The sequence below is a fragment of the Juglans regia genome, chromosome 2 (genome assembly GCF_001411555.2).
Source record: "Juglans regia cultivar Chandler chromosome 2, Walnut 2.0, whole genome shotgun sequence".
Classification (NCBI taxonomy): domain Eukaryota; kingdom Viridiplantae; phylum Streptophyta; class Magnoliopsida; order Fagales; family Juglandaceae; genus Juglans; species Juglans regia.
Window position 1 is genome coordinate 17871559 of NC_049902.1, and position 18608 is coordinate 17890166.

General features: G+C 36.7%; 1 non-coding gene across 1 annotated transcript; it reads right to left on the bottom strand.

Annotated features, from left to right (window-relative positions):
* Positions 1-10198: 10198 nt before the first annotated feature.
* LOC118347804 lies at positions 10199-10305 on the bottom strand. Its single transcript, XR_004800951.1, has one exon. It is a non-coding gene; the product is annotated as a small nucleolar RNA R71 (small nucleolar RNA).
* Between the last annotated feature and the right edge of the window lie 8303 nt (positions 10306-18608).

Genomic DNA, 18608 nt, shown 5'->3' on the forward strand with positions numbered 1-18608 from the left:
TCAACCCCTGTTTAATAATGTAAAAAAATAATTAAAAAAATATAAAATACTATAAAAATAAGTTAAACAACTAAAATTTAAATACAATAACTAAATCAAACTACAAATCGTAATAAATTTAAATTTATAGTATCAAAATATTGAATAATGTCATAGATTTCATTTAAATATGAAATAGCCACAATGCACCGCATCAGTCTTGACAATCCATGCATTTGAGTCGATGACTTGGTAGTGATTTTTAATTTTTCTGCATGAAGTTTTAACTTTTATTGATCAGATGCACTATCTTTTCTTTAGTCATTTAATTAGACTTCTAAACCATCAGCCAAGTGATATTATGAATTCACCTCCACATTTAACTCTGACGAGTTTTGCATGATGGTAATCATCCCAGGGTGCATCAGTCTCAGACTCTCAGTCATCCACAATTAGTTTGGGATTCACAGCTAGGTCTACAAAATTATATAAATTATAAATTAAATAATGAAAACATTAAAATTATATAAATAATCATTTAAAATCATAAAGTTACCTAATTCAAGCCTACAGCTCTCGACATCAAAGGTGTCTACTCTAATGGGCATTGAATTTAACCAGTTCTATGTACAAACGAGAGCCCCAATGGTGGTCGGAGACATTGAATTCCGATAGACACGACTTCCGGTGCTAAACGTCAACTTAGAGGCAACCGTAGTGATAAGAATGATAGTACATCCTTGGCTATTCATGAGAGGATTGGAAACTTACCAGAATTCACCTTCTACCAAGTTAATATCTAGAATGTATCACTAGATGCCTTGACATCTTCCATAAAGTATCGCTCAACCTCAAACTTACACTGCATAATGTTCCTCGGTGCACGATTTTGATGATATCGTCATAGCCGCAATAAATTTGAACTTTGTGCATGTGTGTCATCTCAGGAAGATGCCAAATTGGTCGGGCAAGAGGAGCTACCCATTCGGTTGAAGACTGACCACTGCTATTGTAATGGTTATACAAATAATCAATATCACATTTAAGCGATCTAATAAACTTTTCAGCATCCTCATCACTGAGGATGTTCCTAATCTAATCCTCTACAATCGCCTATTTATATTGAGGGTCAAGGATTGTAGCCAGAAATAATAATCTATTTATCTTCTCCACATCCCCCTAGTATTTATTTTATTTGTATTTCATCCTCATAGCTATTGCATTCAACAAACTCACATTGTCAGCATAACTCTTTTGCAAGTGGTCAAAAAGTCCTCAGAGCTCCTCGAAGTACATATTCGTGGTAGGATATTTTGTCCCAAATATCTGCATAGTTATGTCATAAAATAACTTTACAAATTGAATAAAAAACCTGACATTAGCCCAATCAACCGTGTTCGGCACATCGAGCCCCCTTTTTCCCTCAATTGACTCCAGCAAAACATACCTCATGCCCCTATCCTCGACCTCCATCCCCCCGAATGTTGTATGATACTTTTGTGCTACATCCAACATCATGTATGTAGAGCATCAAGTTAGAATGCCCAGTTGCAACATACTGGAAGATGAGATCTCAAGTTGTTTGGCTATTGCCTTAAAGTGGCGAAGCCGTTGGGGGAAAGCCCTCACATATCTCACAAGGTTCTGGACTTTAATAATGGAATCATCAACCTCCTTGAACCCCTCAGAAACTATGAGGTTGATGATATGGGCACAACATCGAACATGAATAAACTGGTTCTCACGAATGATATCCTCATTTACCGTCGTATTCCACCTGAACCAATCAATGGCAGTGTCATTTGCACTGGCATTGTCAACCGTGATACAAAATACTTTTTTGATCCACCAATCATTTATACAGTCATCCATCTCCTTGCCAATGGATGAACTCTTGTGATCAACAATTTCTTTGAAGCTGATAATCCGCTTCTGCGACATCCACTCACTATCAATAAAGTGGGCTGTGATACACATGTAACCCACATTCTGTATAACGGTCCATATATCAATCGTAAATGATACTCTCTGGCCAATGGCAACAAACATTTCCTTCATCGCTGTCTTTTTCTTAGCATGCTTATTCAAACAGTCGCACATCAGAGTATATCGTGAAGGCATGAAAAATCGTGGCTCTGAAGTGTGCACATATTTGCAGAAACCTGCCTTATCAACCGTGGTAAAAGGCATCACATCAGTGATGATAATCTTTACAAGAACATCTCTCAACATCTTTTCATCGTATTGAGGAATTGAAGTGGAATGACGTCGTTTTGATCAAGTGTATTTTTTTAAAAAAAGTCAAAGTTTCGAGTTTCGAGTTTGAAGCCCACATGGGCTCCGATTCCGACTACCAGAGTCGGAGTAACTTTGACTCCGACTCCAAATTCTGCAAACTCAAACTCCGTTGGAGTCGAAGCTTGGATAGAGTTCGAAGCTCGAAAATTTTGTCCACTCCTAGGTTTCTTATAGAAATATAATGATACTCCACCCACCTCAACTCATCTCAACTAATCTCATCTCATCTCATCATTACAACTTTTTCAAATTCCCACACAAATCATCTCAACCCATCTCTACTATTCACAAACCATCTCAACCAATCTCAACTCATCTCTGAATCCAAACAACGTTGAACCCTCCCATTCAAAAATCTGAAACCCCCCACCCACCACCACCGTTCAGCGGCATCGTCTCAGGTGAGTCTCTCTTCTCTACCTCTCACCTCGACTCTCTCTCTCTGCAAAATTAACATTTACTGTTACAGTCACCTTCGCTGCTGTCTAGACTCCAACTGCCGCCTAAGACACTCCTAAAGGTAAGCGCCACAGTCACACCTCTCTCTCCCTCATACTCTTGATGTGCCCTAATTCCACTTGTGCAAAAATGTAACGCCCCGACCCCAGAGGGTCCGGAGAGTTAACTCATATCACTAAAAAATCATTTCCAAATAATACTTTTAAAATAAACCCGAATCTCAATAACATATTAACCTATTTGTTCAACACAAATATTCATGTTCCTACATAAGGGCACATCAGTGGTGTCTCATTGATATAGATAAACTTTTCCACAAGGACTAAAAATATCCAATACTCAACATACCAAAGCCACATAAAATATTAACGCTACCAAAAGACTCTCCAAAAGTCATTGTACCCTAGGGTACATAGTCTTCTATGATCCACAAAATTTGCAAGTATTCCCTATCCCTGATTTCCAGCTGTTGCATCAAAATTATCTGAAACATATTATGGAGATAGGGGTGAGTTATCAACAACTCAGTAAGCAGAGAACATATACTAGTATGCAAACATGAGCATTTACAGATTTCAGAATGCAGAACAAAACACTTTATTTTCAGAATGCAGAGTCAGAATATGTTATCAAAATATCAGAGCGAAAGTTCAAAAATATTCTTATTCAAAATTCTTTTGGCATAGCATAACTGACCACCATCGTACCAGAGTATCATATCGCATCAGAGGCCATGTTTAACCCCCGTGGTAGGGTTGTGCAAACCCCGGTAGCTAACTGAGCAGAAACAGAATGTGAATCTTCCCCTTATTTATTCTCGGAGCCCCGAGTGTGCACACAGGAAAGATCACCAGAAAATCACTTTGTTTCCAAAGTGAGTGCACCAGAAACAGAACAGTTGGTACCAACCCAAACAGAAGCCACTATTAGCACCCGTGGTAGGTCAAATAGGTCACCATCCACAAACCACATCCCAATTCAGAATGTCATGCCAAAAATTTTCAGAAATCACATCATATCAGAATACGGAACACCTTCAGAACAGAACAGAATTTTCAGAAAGCATATCATATTAGAGTACAGACCATCTTCAGAACATAACAGAGTTTTTCAGAAATTACAAAACATTATTTTATGCACAAACTTTCATATTCGCTCTATTTTTCAGAGTTTAGAAGCAAAATGCAAAATAGCTCATGTCTACACCAGTCATGCCAAAAAAATACTTTATTCTTAAACAGAATCTCATGAGTAATGCAGAAAAAATAACTGAGGTAGTTCAAGTATATTTTTATAACAAAACATGTTCATTTTCAAAAATCAACCTTAGTCCATTTTATTTTTATGCAAATCTAGCATAGGAACCCCGCTTACCTGGAACTCTTTAGTCTTTCAAGATTCCTCAACGAAGCCGAACAAATATTAATCGTCACCTATAAAATTACGTAAATTCTTTAAATTTTCAATCAATCACGTATTTCGATAGTTGAACCTAAGAACCTATTTAAATCCTCAAAACCTAGAATTCTAATAATTCCTATAATACCACAATTTTCTAAAGCCACCAATATCCACTTAATCAAATTCGTACCAATAAGAGATTTAATCGAGCAAGTATTTATGCATTTACCGAACTCAATAAAGAGTCATATTTGAAAAAATAAAATAAAAATCTAAAGTACCAACAATATATTATAACTTAATAGAATACTAAGACCACTTTAAAAATCTTGTTAAATTCACTATGCAAAACTCCTCTCTCAAAAATAGGTTTACCTCTTTTTGTTAACAATATTGTTAAAATATTTTCTACACAAAAATAATGTTTTATAAGACTTAAAACCAAAACTCATTTTAACATAACAACAAAAATACATAAATAATAAATACCCTTCATCCGAAAACACACTTCTGGAATGTAAAGGGGTAAATTTGGGAATTGAAATCAACTTTCAAGTTACCACTTTATATATCTATGAAATATAATATATGTATGTACGTAAATCACTTATGAGAAGGAAAACAAAAACTGCTGCACACACAAAACTCGGAAAACACTCAGTGAGTGGCGGCAGCAGCACTTACCGAGAGAGGGAGCCACGATGGCGGCGAGCTGGGCGGATGCAGTGGACAAGGGCTGTCCCGACGGACGCGCACTGAGTGGGAGAAAGCGACGAGCGAGACTGAGAACGGTATGAGGGGCACTGAGAGGGAGACGGAGAGTGAGGGAAGGAAAGAACACGGGAAGGGAATACAGGCTTACGGCAGCAAACTGGAGGTGCCTCGGCTGAGCTATGGTGCACAACGATAGAAGGATAGAAGTTTCGGTTGTTGGCTGTGGAGGTGCAACACTAGACTCTGTTGTGGTTGCTGGAAAACAGGGGAGTTCGTGAGTAGTGCGTCCGTGCGTGTGGATGACTCTCGGTTTCGTGAGGCTGAGCAGCGGCCAAGCAGAGGTGTTACGGTGCAATGGCTGAGGTTCCGCGTGGACTGGGTCCGGTGGGTAGCGACTTGATGGCTTGGCTGGTCCTCTGTTTTTCGGTGGTGCAACAGAGGCGGTGTTTACACGGAGAGGGTGGTGGCGCACGGCTTGAGTGGTGGGCTTTGTGTGGCTGGGGTTCCGTGTGCGTGGACTGAGTTTGGCGGAGAATGACGCATTGGCCTGGCTGTGCGGGTGGCTGGGCTGCTGAACGAGGCTTGCGGTTTGGTGCTTTACGGAGGGTAGGGACTGGCTGCAATGACCACGGTTTCTTGTGTGCTGAGGGCATGAAATGAGGGCAGCGGCAATGAGTCTAGGGTTGAGGAAAACTTAGACTTATATATAAGCTATAAGTAGAAAGTAGATTAAACCTAATTAAAAAGAAAGGGTTGGACGTGCATGAAATAGAACTGGCTTGACGCCGTGCGATGAAGTCTGGACCCGCGCGATCCCACGGCTGGGCTCTGAACGAGATTAATGCAGTGCTTTTATCTAAAGCTTCGGGTCTCTAATCAACTAAAAAATAAAATAAAATATATATATGTATAGATATAATTATCCCATAAATTTTGATGAATATCCACTTGATCCATTAAGCTTTAAAACTTAAATATCAAACCTATAAAAATATATATATATATATATATATATATATATATATACTGCCAAAATATATTAGGCTCACGCTCTCTCTTCTAAAAAAAATTTTACTCGCAATCTCAAACGCGCTCGGGTGTTACAAAAAATCCCTATATTAATCCACCCCTAGTTGAAACCCATGCTTCTCGGTCCATAAACAAAGTGCACGCATTGCTCTTTCGATAAGAGCAACCTCATCTTGAAATTTCTATCCCTAAGCAAGATGAGACACTTTCATAAGATAAGATTTAAAGTCCCACCTTTCATTTCCAGTGCTAAATTGGCTCTATCACCACCACGTAGGAAGCTTCAAGCACTCATAATAGTTTGGGGTTTCTCTCTTCTTAAGTGTTTTCTAACTTTCAAGTGCTGCAATTCTGAGTCTTTATCTCTTGAATCTTCAATATGTATTAGCTTTTGTTGTTTTTTTACACTACTTTGTGAATTTTGTTGGCTTTCAAATAAGGGGTTGTTCTTATTTTACATGTGTTTTGATTATTTACAGTTAGTTTGCATTTTTCTACGTTGCCCCTATTCTGTTGTGGTTGGTTATGGTATAACCTGTTCTTATGGGCTGTTTTTGTAACTTGTAAATTCTTGGGATGTTTGTTGGACTGATGTTCGCTTATAACTCATTGGGTTGTGGGAGAGAGCTTGACTTTGGGTTGTTTAGTAGTGAGTAAATGATTTGCCAAGGAGAGTTAAGAGAATTGGATACTGTAAACCCAGGAATGGGAACAGAATCTTGGGTCCTCAAATTTAATTTTTCTTTGAAATGCACCTTTAGGTTGTATTTTAATTATCATTCAGTAATCGAATTAGGTTTTTGACAATTTTCATTTAATTAATACCTTTAGCTTGGGAACAAAATCTTGGGTCCTTCAGTTCTTTTAGCTTTTTTATGTTTGAGCAATTTACCATCTCAAACATAATACCTTATTTTCATTTATACTTTTTTTGTTCAGATTATTAGTAAAAATAGATAAAGATATAGAAGTGAAAGAACCGAAGGTGGAATGTAATTTTCCTCTAAAAAATAAGTCTTGAAGACACAATTATGGATGTGATTTAGAGTTTGGGATGTGGTGTGGTTTGGAGTAGTTCTAAATAAGCTTGGAAATGTTAGATGCACTTTTTGAACATTGGCCAGAATGATGTTATTATATATTTTGAACATTTTGTTTTCTGTACTGGCGAAAATATAGTGTAAAGTTTGAGATTGTTGCACTTGAAAAGGTTGTGTACTGTTTCGGAGTACTTGTGAAAATACATTGTGTAAAGCTTGGGATTATAGATTGTTATAGCAGGCTTCACCACTACATTTTGTTTCTAGAGTAGTGGAAGAATTTTGTGAAGTTTGGAATTATGGCACCATTGTGAGTATAGATAGCTTTTGGAGTACATTTGACAATGAACTTTTATTTTGCAAGATTATTGCAATGAACAATGTTTACATTTTGAATCCGATTGTACTAGTAGTTTTAATCAGCCATCATTTTGCATAAAGTCTTTAAGAACTCAAATTGCAATTCAAGTTCCATTACTTGTGCATAGTTCTTTTAAAGCGAAAGCAAACAAAGGGAAGCATAAATAAACATAAAAATAAAAACTTTACTTATAAAAAAAGCCAACAACACAAAATAAATATTTGAAAATATTTTAAGTATGTTACTAATCATGATATCTCTAAATAAAGATGAGAATGCATTCATAAAAGCATTAATTGTGTATCATTTACATTCCAACTTTGCCGATTGATAACAATTACAAGTCCAGAAAAGTTAATGAAAATAATTTTCAGTTTATCCACACATTCTCTGATAAAGTGTCAAAAACTACATGATTAAGCTGCTAAAGTGAATGATTTGTTTAACCAAAATATGAATGAAGCACTTAATTATGTAGTAATTTTTAGTTCTTGACTCAATATTAAATTTTGATATTTTGCACTTGAAAGGAGTTGTATTGCAATTAGTTCACACCAAAATTAATATTTTAAAATTTTACTCCTCATATTTTATTTGTGTTGCAGGGCATTATGGAAAAAAATATTAAAACACATGGGTATTCTTGGAAATACCCAACTGGCACAACAACATGAAAATACCAGACTCACGCACTCAGAAAAGTACTTCAAGGCAAAGAAAAGTGAAGCAAGAAATGGAGATGCGAAACAGCATGGTGCTGGGCTGAGATGAAACGCGTAGCTGAAGGTGCGCACTACAGGGAGCCGGAATTGAAATGGTGCTGGGCAGATCAAAACGCAGACCAGGGAGACGTGCAACGCTCCCTGGCTTCGATGCTGTATAGACACTGGGCTGGATTGAGCAGCTCACGCGAGCAGGAGCAGAAGGCGCAATGCAGAGGGATCAGGCCTCACAGCAGGCTGGCTCAAAACGCACGAACAGCAGACGTGAAACGCGGAAGCTGGGCTGGCTCAAAACGCATGAAAACGCCATAGACTCATGCACGGGGCTGAGACTCGAAACGCACGAAAATGGAAAACGCACGAAGTGAAACGCGGCTGGGACGCAAAGCTTAGAGGAAAAACGCAGAGAGAGAGAGTATAAAAAGAAAAGATTTTTGGCCGAGCAGAGGCTTTCGCGGATATTTTTTACGGATTTTTCCAGGCGGCTGGTTCTTCTTCTTCATTTTTTTCCAGTTCTTTTTGGCTTCTTCTTTATTTTTCGTCTGGTTCTTATTCGGTTTTTGGGTTTTCAACACATTTTGAGATTACAGTATTTTTATTTTGCAATTTTCTTTCAGTAGTAGTTAAAGATATTTGAATTTAATTTCTTTGGGCATTTTGTTAATCTAGAGATGATAGGCTAGATTTTTAACTTGGGATTCAATGAGTAACCCATGACTATTTGGGGTTGGATTTTCTTCAATATTAGTACTTTTGATGATTAACTTGATGGATTATATTTCAATATGCATTTAGAAAAGATTAGAGTTCTTTGTTCTTGGTTTAGATCAGTTGTAGATGTAAAGGCACAATTGATACTCGAACAAGTAACATGACTTTGATAGTTTTCTTTCATTTTTCTATGATTGTCATATAATTTGTCAAGTAATTTTATTAGAATAAAAATTGTGGTTCATTGCTATATTATCCGACCATGATTTCTAGGAATGAGAGAATGGTTGAGAGAAAATGAAAAGAAAAGTAAATCCATCACCAAATTAGTGGGCGAAAATTGCATCCCAAGTGTTTGTTTAATTGCTTCTTATAAGTCTAAGTCAACTTCAGCACATTTTCTTAAAATCTCTTGATTCTTAGCAATTTTTGAAAAAATAGATTCACTTTTATTTTCAGCTTTACTTATGCTTGAACGTCCCGACAATTTTACTCATAATTCATTCTACACTCCCTTAGTAAATAGCCCCATTTAGGTGTCAATATTGTTAGCGGTTAAGTTTTGAAATTTATTTCTCATTTCATATTTTTTTTTTGTTCATTGTTAGCTCATTTAGTTTACTCTTTTCTTATCATTTTAAACTTTCGTGTCACTACAAACGGTAATATGTGGTCTTGGAAATATGAAATATTTGCTAAATTCTCATTGTCCCTGTGAATTCGATCTTGAGATTTACCCTTGTATTACTTTGACAGTTTCTACGCTTGGAAGTCAAAATTAAAAGCTGATCAAGTTTTTGGCGCCGTTGCAAGGGACAACTGGTGTTTAGCAAAGCATTCTCATATTGTTGAGAAGACGTTTGTAGCGCTGTGAACCTCTTCACAACTTGGGTGACATTTTTCTTAACTTTATTTTACTTTATTTTTTTTGTTTTGTTGCCTTGCATATTCTTTTATTTTCTGTTCTTGTTTGTATGACTGGTTGGACTAGGGACCAAACTTCTCGGTTGGTTAGGATAGAATCACAAGCATCTTTTACCTCAGCATCGCTTTCTCTTGAGTCATCTTCTGACACTAATAGTACCATGGCTGAAAATGAGAATCATGAACGGGAAGTAGTGAATCAGAATAGGACACTTAGAGATTATTTACAACCTGTCAGAACTAGCACACCCTCATGCATAATCCTACCTTTGAATGCAAATGTCTTTAATTAAAAACCTGGAATGATTCCATTAATTCCACATTTTCATGGCATGGATTCCAAGAATCCGTACCTTCATATCAAAGAATTTGAAGAGGTTTGTTCTACATTCATGGACCGAACATGCACTAAGGAGGTTATTAGACTAAAGTTGTTTCCATTTTCCTTGAAAGACAAAGCTAAAACGTGGCTAAATGCATTAATACCTAGATCTATAGGCACATGACAGGAAATGCAAATTGAATTTTTGAAGAAATTTTTTCCAATACATAGGACAAATGCACTTAAAAGAAAAATCATGAACTTTATCCAAAAAGATTCTGAAACTTTTTATCAAAGTTGGGAATGGTTCAAGGATCTTTTAAATGCTTGTCCTCATCATGGTTATGAAAATTGGCATTTGATAAGTTTTTTTATGAAAGTTTGACACCTAAAATGAGCCAATTTGTACAAACCATGTGTAATGGAGAATTTTTTGACAAAGAGCCTGAGGAAGCATTTGAATATTTTGATTACCTTGCTGAAAATGCTCAATCTTGGGACACAACTGATGTGCATGACAGGTCTAGGCAAGTTGAGTTTGGTCATGAAAAATACACTTTAAAAGAAGATGATGATTTGCATGCTAAATTAACCTTGTTGTCTAGAAAAATGGAAGCTATGTAATTGAAAAAGGTAAATGAAGTGCATGCTGTCCATAAAAATTCAGAGAAGTGTAGCATATGTGAGAATCATGGGCATTCAACTAATGAGTGTCCCACGATCCCCGCATTCAAAGAGGTATTGTTGGACCAATCTAATGCTGTAAATATGATACAAAAACCATATTCTGGTCCTTGTTCTAATTCTTATAATCCAGGATGGAGAAACCACCCAAATTTTGGGTGGAGGAATGACCAGCAAGTAGCTCCAGCAGCCTTGGCTCCGGGACCCACTCAACTCACAATTCAAGTACCTCCAATGCAAAAGAAGGGATTTGAAGAGACGGTACAGCAATTGTCAAACACCTTGCAGCAGTTTATGCAAGGTTAAGCAACAATCAACAATCAAAACTCTCAAGCGATAAATGACATTCGGAGCACACTTACAAAGATGACTACGGCATGGAGCTCTCAAGAGAAAGGAAAACTTCCTGCACAACCTCAACCCAATCCACAAAGTCAGCCATCACAAGGAGCGATTGATAGTTCAAATGTGAGGCAAGTGAAAGCGGTCACTACTTTGAGAAATGGTAGGGAGGTGAACATTCCAGCTCAAGGTTCAGACAAGGCTAGTAAGGTCTCTAAACCTGTACAAAATGAGGCTGAAAATAGTGAGTTTGAACAAAATGAAACTGAAACTGAAAAGATTTCATGTCCTGTACCTGCTCCTTTTCCTCAAAGATTGGTTCATCTGCACAAAGACAAACACCAATATGAAATTTTAGAAATATTCAAGCAAGTTAGGATTAATATCCCTTTGTTGGATGCTATTCAACAAATTCCTACATATGCTAAGTTTCTAAAAGATTTGTGTACGGTTAAAAGGAAATTAAATGTGCAAAAGAAAGCTTTTCTTACTGAGGAAGTCAATGCCATAATTCAGAGTAATATCCCACCAAAATATAAAGATCCCGATTCACCAACAATTGCTTGTGTTATAGGAAGTTCAAAAATTGGTCAAGCATTGTTAGATCTAGGTTCAAGTGTGAATTTACTGCCTTATAATGTTTATGAGCAACTTGGTTTTGGGAGAATTAAAACCAACTCCTATCATTTTATAACTAGCGGATAGGTCTATTAAAATGCCAAGAGGAGTTGTTGAGGATGTCTTGGTTCAAGTGGATAAATTCTTTTATCCCGTTGATTTTGTTGTGTTGGATGTTCACTTGATACCAAAATCTTGTTTTCAAGCACCTGTGATTCTTGGAAGACATTTTCTTGCTACTTCAAATGCATTAATAAATTGTAGGAGTGGTGTTTTAAAGCTGAGTTTTGGGAACATAACCCTTGAACTAAACATTTTCAATATTTGTAGGCAACCTCAAGACTTAAAAGATGTACAAGAAGTGAATTTGTTGGAAAGCATCCTTGAGGAAGAGACATATTTGGCATACCAGCCCACTAACCTGCTGTTTGAGTTGGAAAATATTTGTGAACTCCTCACTGATGACACCCACATTAATGTTTCTCATGTTTTTAATGCAGAAAATAAATTTGAGACTAAATGGATGCCAAAGATTGAGCAACTCCCACCATTGACAGCAAGTTTGAAGCCTTCAGCAAATGAAATCCCAACACTAGAGTTGAAGCCATTGCCGAATGACCTGAAATATGCATTTCTGGGACCGGATAGCACCTTCCCAGTGGTGATTTCAGCCCAACTCTCTCATGATCAAGAAGGGAAATTGATGGAAGTCTTAAAGCAGCACAAAGGTGCCATTGGGTGGACAATCGCAGATATAAAAGGTATAAATCCTCTTGTGTGCACTCATAGGATTTATTTTGAAGAAAATACTAAAGTCTCTAGGGAGATGCAAAGAAGATTAAATCCTACCATGAAAGAGGTGGTAAAAACAGAGGTTTTGAAACTACTTGACGTGGGAATCATCTACCCTATTGCGGACAGCAAGTGGGTAAGTCCCATTCATGTAATTCCAAAAAAATCTGGGCTTACCATCGTGAAAAATGAGAAAGATGAACTGATTCCTACTAAGATTTCTACTGGTTGGTGAATGTGTATAGATTATAGGAAGTTGAATGCCGCCACTAGGAAAGATCATATCCCTTTGCCATTTCTTGATCAAGTGTTAGAAAATGTTGCGGGCCATGATTTCTATTACTTTCTTGATGGATATTCTGGTTTTTACCAAATAGAAATAGCGCCTGAAGATCAAGAGAAAACAACTTTTACTTGCCCGTTTGGCACTTTTGCATTTAGAAGAATGCCTTTTGGACTATGTAATGCACCAACTACTTTCCAAAGATGTATGCTTAGTATTTTCAGCGACATGATTGAAAACTGTTTGGAAGTATTCATGGATGATTTTTCAGTATTTGGTAGTTCTTTTGATGCATGTTTGACTAACTTACAAGCTGTTTTAGCCAAGTGTGAAGTGAAGCATTTGCTTCTCAATTGGGAAAAGTGTCATTTCATGGTTCAACAAGGCATAGTTCTTGGTCACATAGTCTCATCACGAGGTATTGAGGTTGATAAAGCTAAAATCGAGCTTATCTCCAAACTTCCTATACCCAAAATAGTAAAAGAAATCAGATCATTTCTTGGACATGCTGGGTTTTATAGGAGATTCATTCAAAATTTTAGTTCTATCCCTAAACCCTTGTGTGAGTTAGTTATGCATGATGTTGCTTTTGAATGGACCTCTTCTTGTCAAGATGCTTTTGATAAGCTGAAAACTTTGCTCACTACTACCCCTATCATGCAGCCCCCTATTTGGTCTATTCCTTTTGAGATAATGTGTGATGCTAGTGGTGTAGCCATAGGAGCTGTTCTTGGACAGCGTAGAAATAAGTTCCCGCATGTCATTTCTTATGCAAGTAGAACTCTAAATGGAGCCCAAAGAAATTATTCTACCACAGAAAAGAAATTGCTTGCTGTAGTTTTTGCATTAGACAAGTTTCGAACTTATATTCTTGGTTCTCCTGTGGTTGTTTTCACTGACTATGCAGCGTTAAAGTACTTATTGTCGAAGAAGGATGCTAAACCACGTTTAATCCGATGGATTCTTCTTCTCAAAGAATTCGACCTTATCATCAAAGACAATAAGGGTGCTGAAAACGTAGTTGCCGACCACTTGTCTCGGCTTACATTTGCTGAAAATGAGCACATTATCCCTATCCTTGACTCTTTTCCTGATAAACAATTAATGTCAGTTGAAAATTTGCCTTGGTTTGCTGACATAGTTAATTTTTTGGTGACAGGACAAACTCCACCCCATTGGAGTGCTCAAGACATACAAAAATTCAAGCATGAGGTAAAGTCATTCTTCTATGATGATCCTTACTTGTTTAAATATTGTTCTGACCAAATCATAAGGAAATGTGTGTTTGATCATGAGATACAAGCTGTTCTTTCTTTTTGTCATAATGAGGCTTGTGGGGGGCATTTTTCTGCAAATAAAACCGTTGCAAAAATTTTACAAAGTGGGTTTTATTGGCCGCGTATGTTTAAGGATGCGTATAATTTTTGCAAAACTTGTGAGCCATGTCAAAAACTAAGCACGATCACTAAGAGAAACATGATACCTTTACAACCCATTTTGGTCATTGAGATTTTTTATTGTTGAGGGATTGATTTTATGGGGCCATTTCCATCTTCTTTTGGTTATTTGTATATCCTCGTGGCTGTTGATTATGTTTCTAAGTGGGTTGAAGCCATTCCATGTAAAACAAATGACCATAAGATTGTGCTTAAGTTCTTGAAAGAAAACATTTTTGCTAGATTTGGCATGCCTAGAGCTATCATTAGTGATAATGGAACTCATTTTTGTAACAAATCATTTGATGCCCTCATGAAAAAATATGGTATACACCATAAGGTTTCCACTCCATATCACCAGCAAACGAATGGGCAAACTGAATTAGCTAATAGGGAACTTAAGAACATCTTAGAAAAAACAGTCAACCCCAACAGAAAAGATTGGTCTTTAAGGCTTACTTTGGGCTTATAGGATAGCCTTTAAAACCTCTCTTAACATGTCCCCTTATCGCTTGGTATATAGAAAGGCATGTCATCTTCCCATTGAGCTTGAACATAAGGCATATTGGGCTGTTAAACAATTTAATTTTTCTATTGACCATGCTGGTTCTGTGAGAAAATTTCAAATTTCAGAATTGGATGAGTTTAGACGAGATGCATATGACAACTCTAAATTGTCAAAGGAACGCATGAAGGTATTACATGACAAGCACATCCAAAGAAAGAATTTTAAGCCCAATGAGCAAGTCTTACTTTACAATTCCCGCCTCCATCTATTTCCAAGAAAGTTAAGATCGAGGTGGAGTGGGCCTTATGTAGTTAAGGCTGTGTTTCCATATGGAGCTGTTGAGATTACTAATCCTCAAAATGGAAATACTTTCAAAGTTAATGGCCAACAACTTAAACATTTTTTGGCAAAACTTTCGCATGAGGATACTTCCATTCCTTTGGAAGATCCCACTTATTCTCACGGTCCTTAGCTCATTTTTGTTTTGCTTTAATTTTTTTCCTTTTATTTTTCTGCTTTTATTTGTTTTAGTTCTATGTTTTGTTCTTTCCTTTTTTCCTTTTTCTTTAGTATATCTTTTCAGGTTCAGCACCGTTTATTCTTTTATGGTTTCATTTTTACGATCACAATCCCTTCAGCCATCTCAGGTATTTTCCTTCGGCCCTATTTTCTTTCATGCCTTGTTTTATTTGTGATTTGCATTGAGGACACTGCCCATTTTTAGTTGGGGGGTAAGGAGAGTCTTCTACCATTAGTCTCTCAGGATTAATAATTGTGGGGTCTAAATTTTTTGTTGCTACCAAGCTACTGTTTTCACACTTCTCTACTTAAGATCGGATAGTTGCAGTTTTGGGCTACTCTAATTCCCATTAGTTTAGGTTTAAGTTAGACACTTGACCTTATGATAAGTCTTAGCAACTCAAATTTGGGAAATTTACTTCAAAGCTATTGGTTGATGACCTTAATTGACACAAGCAGAGACTTTTTGTGGTTTGTTTGATGACAACCAGTGGTTTCTTCTAAGCAACTCAAGAACTACAATGAACCATATCTTAATAGCCTAGGAAAAGTGTGATGATAATAAATAAAAAAAAAAAAAAGAAAGGTTGTAAAAGTACATGAGAAAAGGGGCAGGCTAGAGATCATGCACAAAAAAAAAAGTGCAAGTACATTGAAAAAGGCTGTCTATCATCGGGATCTGTTTAAAAAAAAAATGGGTCTTTCAAAGTGTGATAGCGTGAAAGCCGCTAATGTGATGGTTTTGAATTGAAGTGAAGACCTTTTGGTTTTTCTTGAAAAAGTTGCTAGGTTGAAACTATTGTGAGAAATCTTGAAACTAACAAATGAAAATCTGTTCACACACTTGGTGCACTCAAAGATCTCCAGCTTAAGTACATTTCCCTTGTTTGAGCTCTTGAGAATTTTATAAGTTTTTGTGTTGAGCTAAAACCTGACTTGACTATATTCTAATGCCCAGGATTTCAATATGATTGATCTTTTGTAGAGATTTTTGAGTTTAGTAGCTCATTCTTAGAACCTACAATATTTTTATCGCATTATTTGCTAGAGACTAGCAAAAAGCTAGTTGGGGGGTGTGATAAAGTGTCAAAAACTACATGATTAAGCTGCTAAAGTGAATGATTTGTTTAACCAAAATATGAATGAAACACTTAATTATGTAGTAATTTTTAGTTCTTGACTCAATATTAAATTTTGATATTTTGCACTTGAAAGGAGTTGTATTGCAATTAGTTCACACCAAAATTAATATTCTAAAATTTTACTCCTCATATTTTATTTATGTTGCAGGGCATTATGGAAAAAAATATTAAAACACATGGGTATTCTTGGAAATACCCAACTGGCACAACAACATGAAAAGGCCAAACTCACGCACACGGAAAAGTATTGCAAGGCAAAGAAAAGTGAAGCAAGAAATGGAGATGCGAAACGGCATGGTGCTGGGCTGAGATGAAACGCGCAGCTAAAGGTGCGCACTGCAGGGAGCCGGAATTGAAATGGTGCTGGGCAGATCAAAATGCAGACCAGGGAGACGTGCAATGCTGCGTGGCTTCGATGCTGTACAGAACCTGGGCTGGATCGAGCAGCTCACGCGAGCAGGAGCAGAAGGCATAATGCAGAGGGATCGGGCCTCACAGCAGGCTGGCTCAAAATGCACAAATTGTAGACGTGAAACGCTGAAGCTGGGCTGGCTCAAAAAGCATGAAAAGGCCACAAACTCACGCACAGGGCTGAGACTCGAAACGCACGAAAATGGAGCAAAACGCACGAAGTGAAACGCGGCTGGGACGCAAAGCTTAGAGGCAAAACGCAGAGAGGGAGAGAGTATAAAAAGAAAAGATTTTTGGCCAAGCAGAGGCTCTCGCGGATATTTTTTACGGATTTTTCCAGGCGGCTGGTTCTTCTTCTTCATTTTTTTCCAGTTCTTTTTGGCTTCTTCTTTATTTTTCGTCTGGTTCTTATTCGGTTTTTGGGTTTCCAGCACATTTTGAGATTACAGTATTCTTATTTTGCAATTTTCGTTCAGTAGTAGTTAAAGATGTTTGAATTTAATTTCTTTGGGCATTTTGTTAATCTAGAGATGATAGGCTAGATTTTTAACTTGGGATTCAATGAGTAACCCATGACTATTTGGGGTTGGATTTTCTTCAATATTTAGTGCTCTTGATGATTAACTTGATGGATTATATTTCAATATGCATTTAGAAAAGATTAGAGTTCTTTGTTCTTGGTTTAGATCAGTTGTAGACGTAAAGGCACAATTGATATTTGAACAAGTAACATGACTTTGATAGTTTTCTTTCATTTTTCTATGATTGTCATATAATTTGTCAAGTAATTTTATTAGAATAAAAGTTGTGGTTTATTGCTATATTATCCGACCATGATTTCTAGGAATGAGAGAATGGTTGAGAGAAATGAAAAGAGAAATAAATCTATCACCAAATTAGTGGGCGAAAATTGCATCCCAAGTGTTTGTTTAATTTCTTCTTACAAGTCTAAGTCAACTTCAGCACATTTTCTTAAAATCTCTTGATTCTTAGCAATTTTAGAAAAAATAGATTCACTTTTATTTTCAGCTTTACTTATGCTTGAACGTCCCGACAATTTCACTCATAATTCATTCCACACTCCCTTAGTAAATGGCCCCATTTAGATGTCAATATTGTTAGCGGTTAAGTTTTGAAATTTATTTCTCATTTCATATTTTTTTTTGTTCATTGTTAGCTCATTTAGTTTACTCTTTTCTTATCATTTTAAACTTTCGTGTCACTACAAACGGTAATATGTGGTCTTGAAAATATGAAGTATTTGCTAAATTCTCATTGTCCCTGTGAATTCGATCTTGAGATTCACGCTTGTATTACTTTGACAGCTTCTACGCTTGGAAGTCGAAATTAAAAGCTGATCATTCTCCATAGGCCTTGGCTTCAGAATATTAGACGACTTGTTTTTAGATGTGCGTTGACAGACACATGCAAGCGTGAAATACTTAACCTTCCCATCATCTCCTGTTTTGGAACTCCTTTTTGTAATACCAAAACCAACTTGCTTCCCATATCTTGTATAAGTATGCTCTTACTTCTTCTTCTGAAAAAAATGACATTCCCACCTTAGGCTTTTCAACACCCACATTTTCATCTCTCTTTTCATTTATATTGGAACTATCATCAACATTCTCAAAACCTTCAATGCCTTTTTCCATCTTTTTTTTAATTATTGACAAGGAGTGTGACTCGCAAAATAATCTAGCAAATTAGAATAAATCAAATAACCATAAGTTCATCTCTTTAATAACATAGTTCATTAATGTAATACATAATTTCACATGCTAATGGCAAATCAAATACAAAAGAATAAGGGGAAGATGGAGCTCTCATTCAATGCTTTTGTTTTAAAAAAAAAACATGCAAGAGATAAAGCTATGGGTGGAGAAGCATTGTGTATGTGTTTTTTGTGTTCT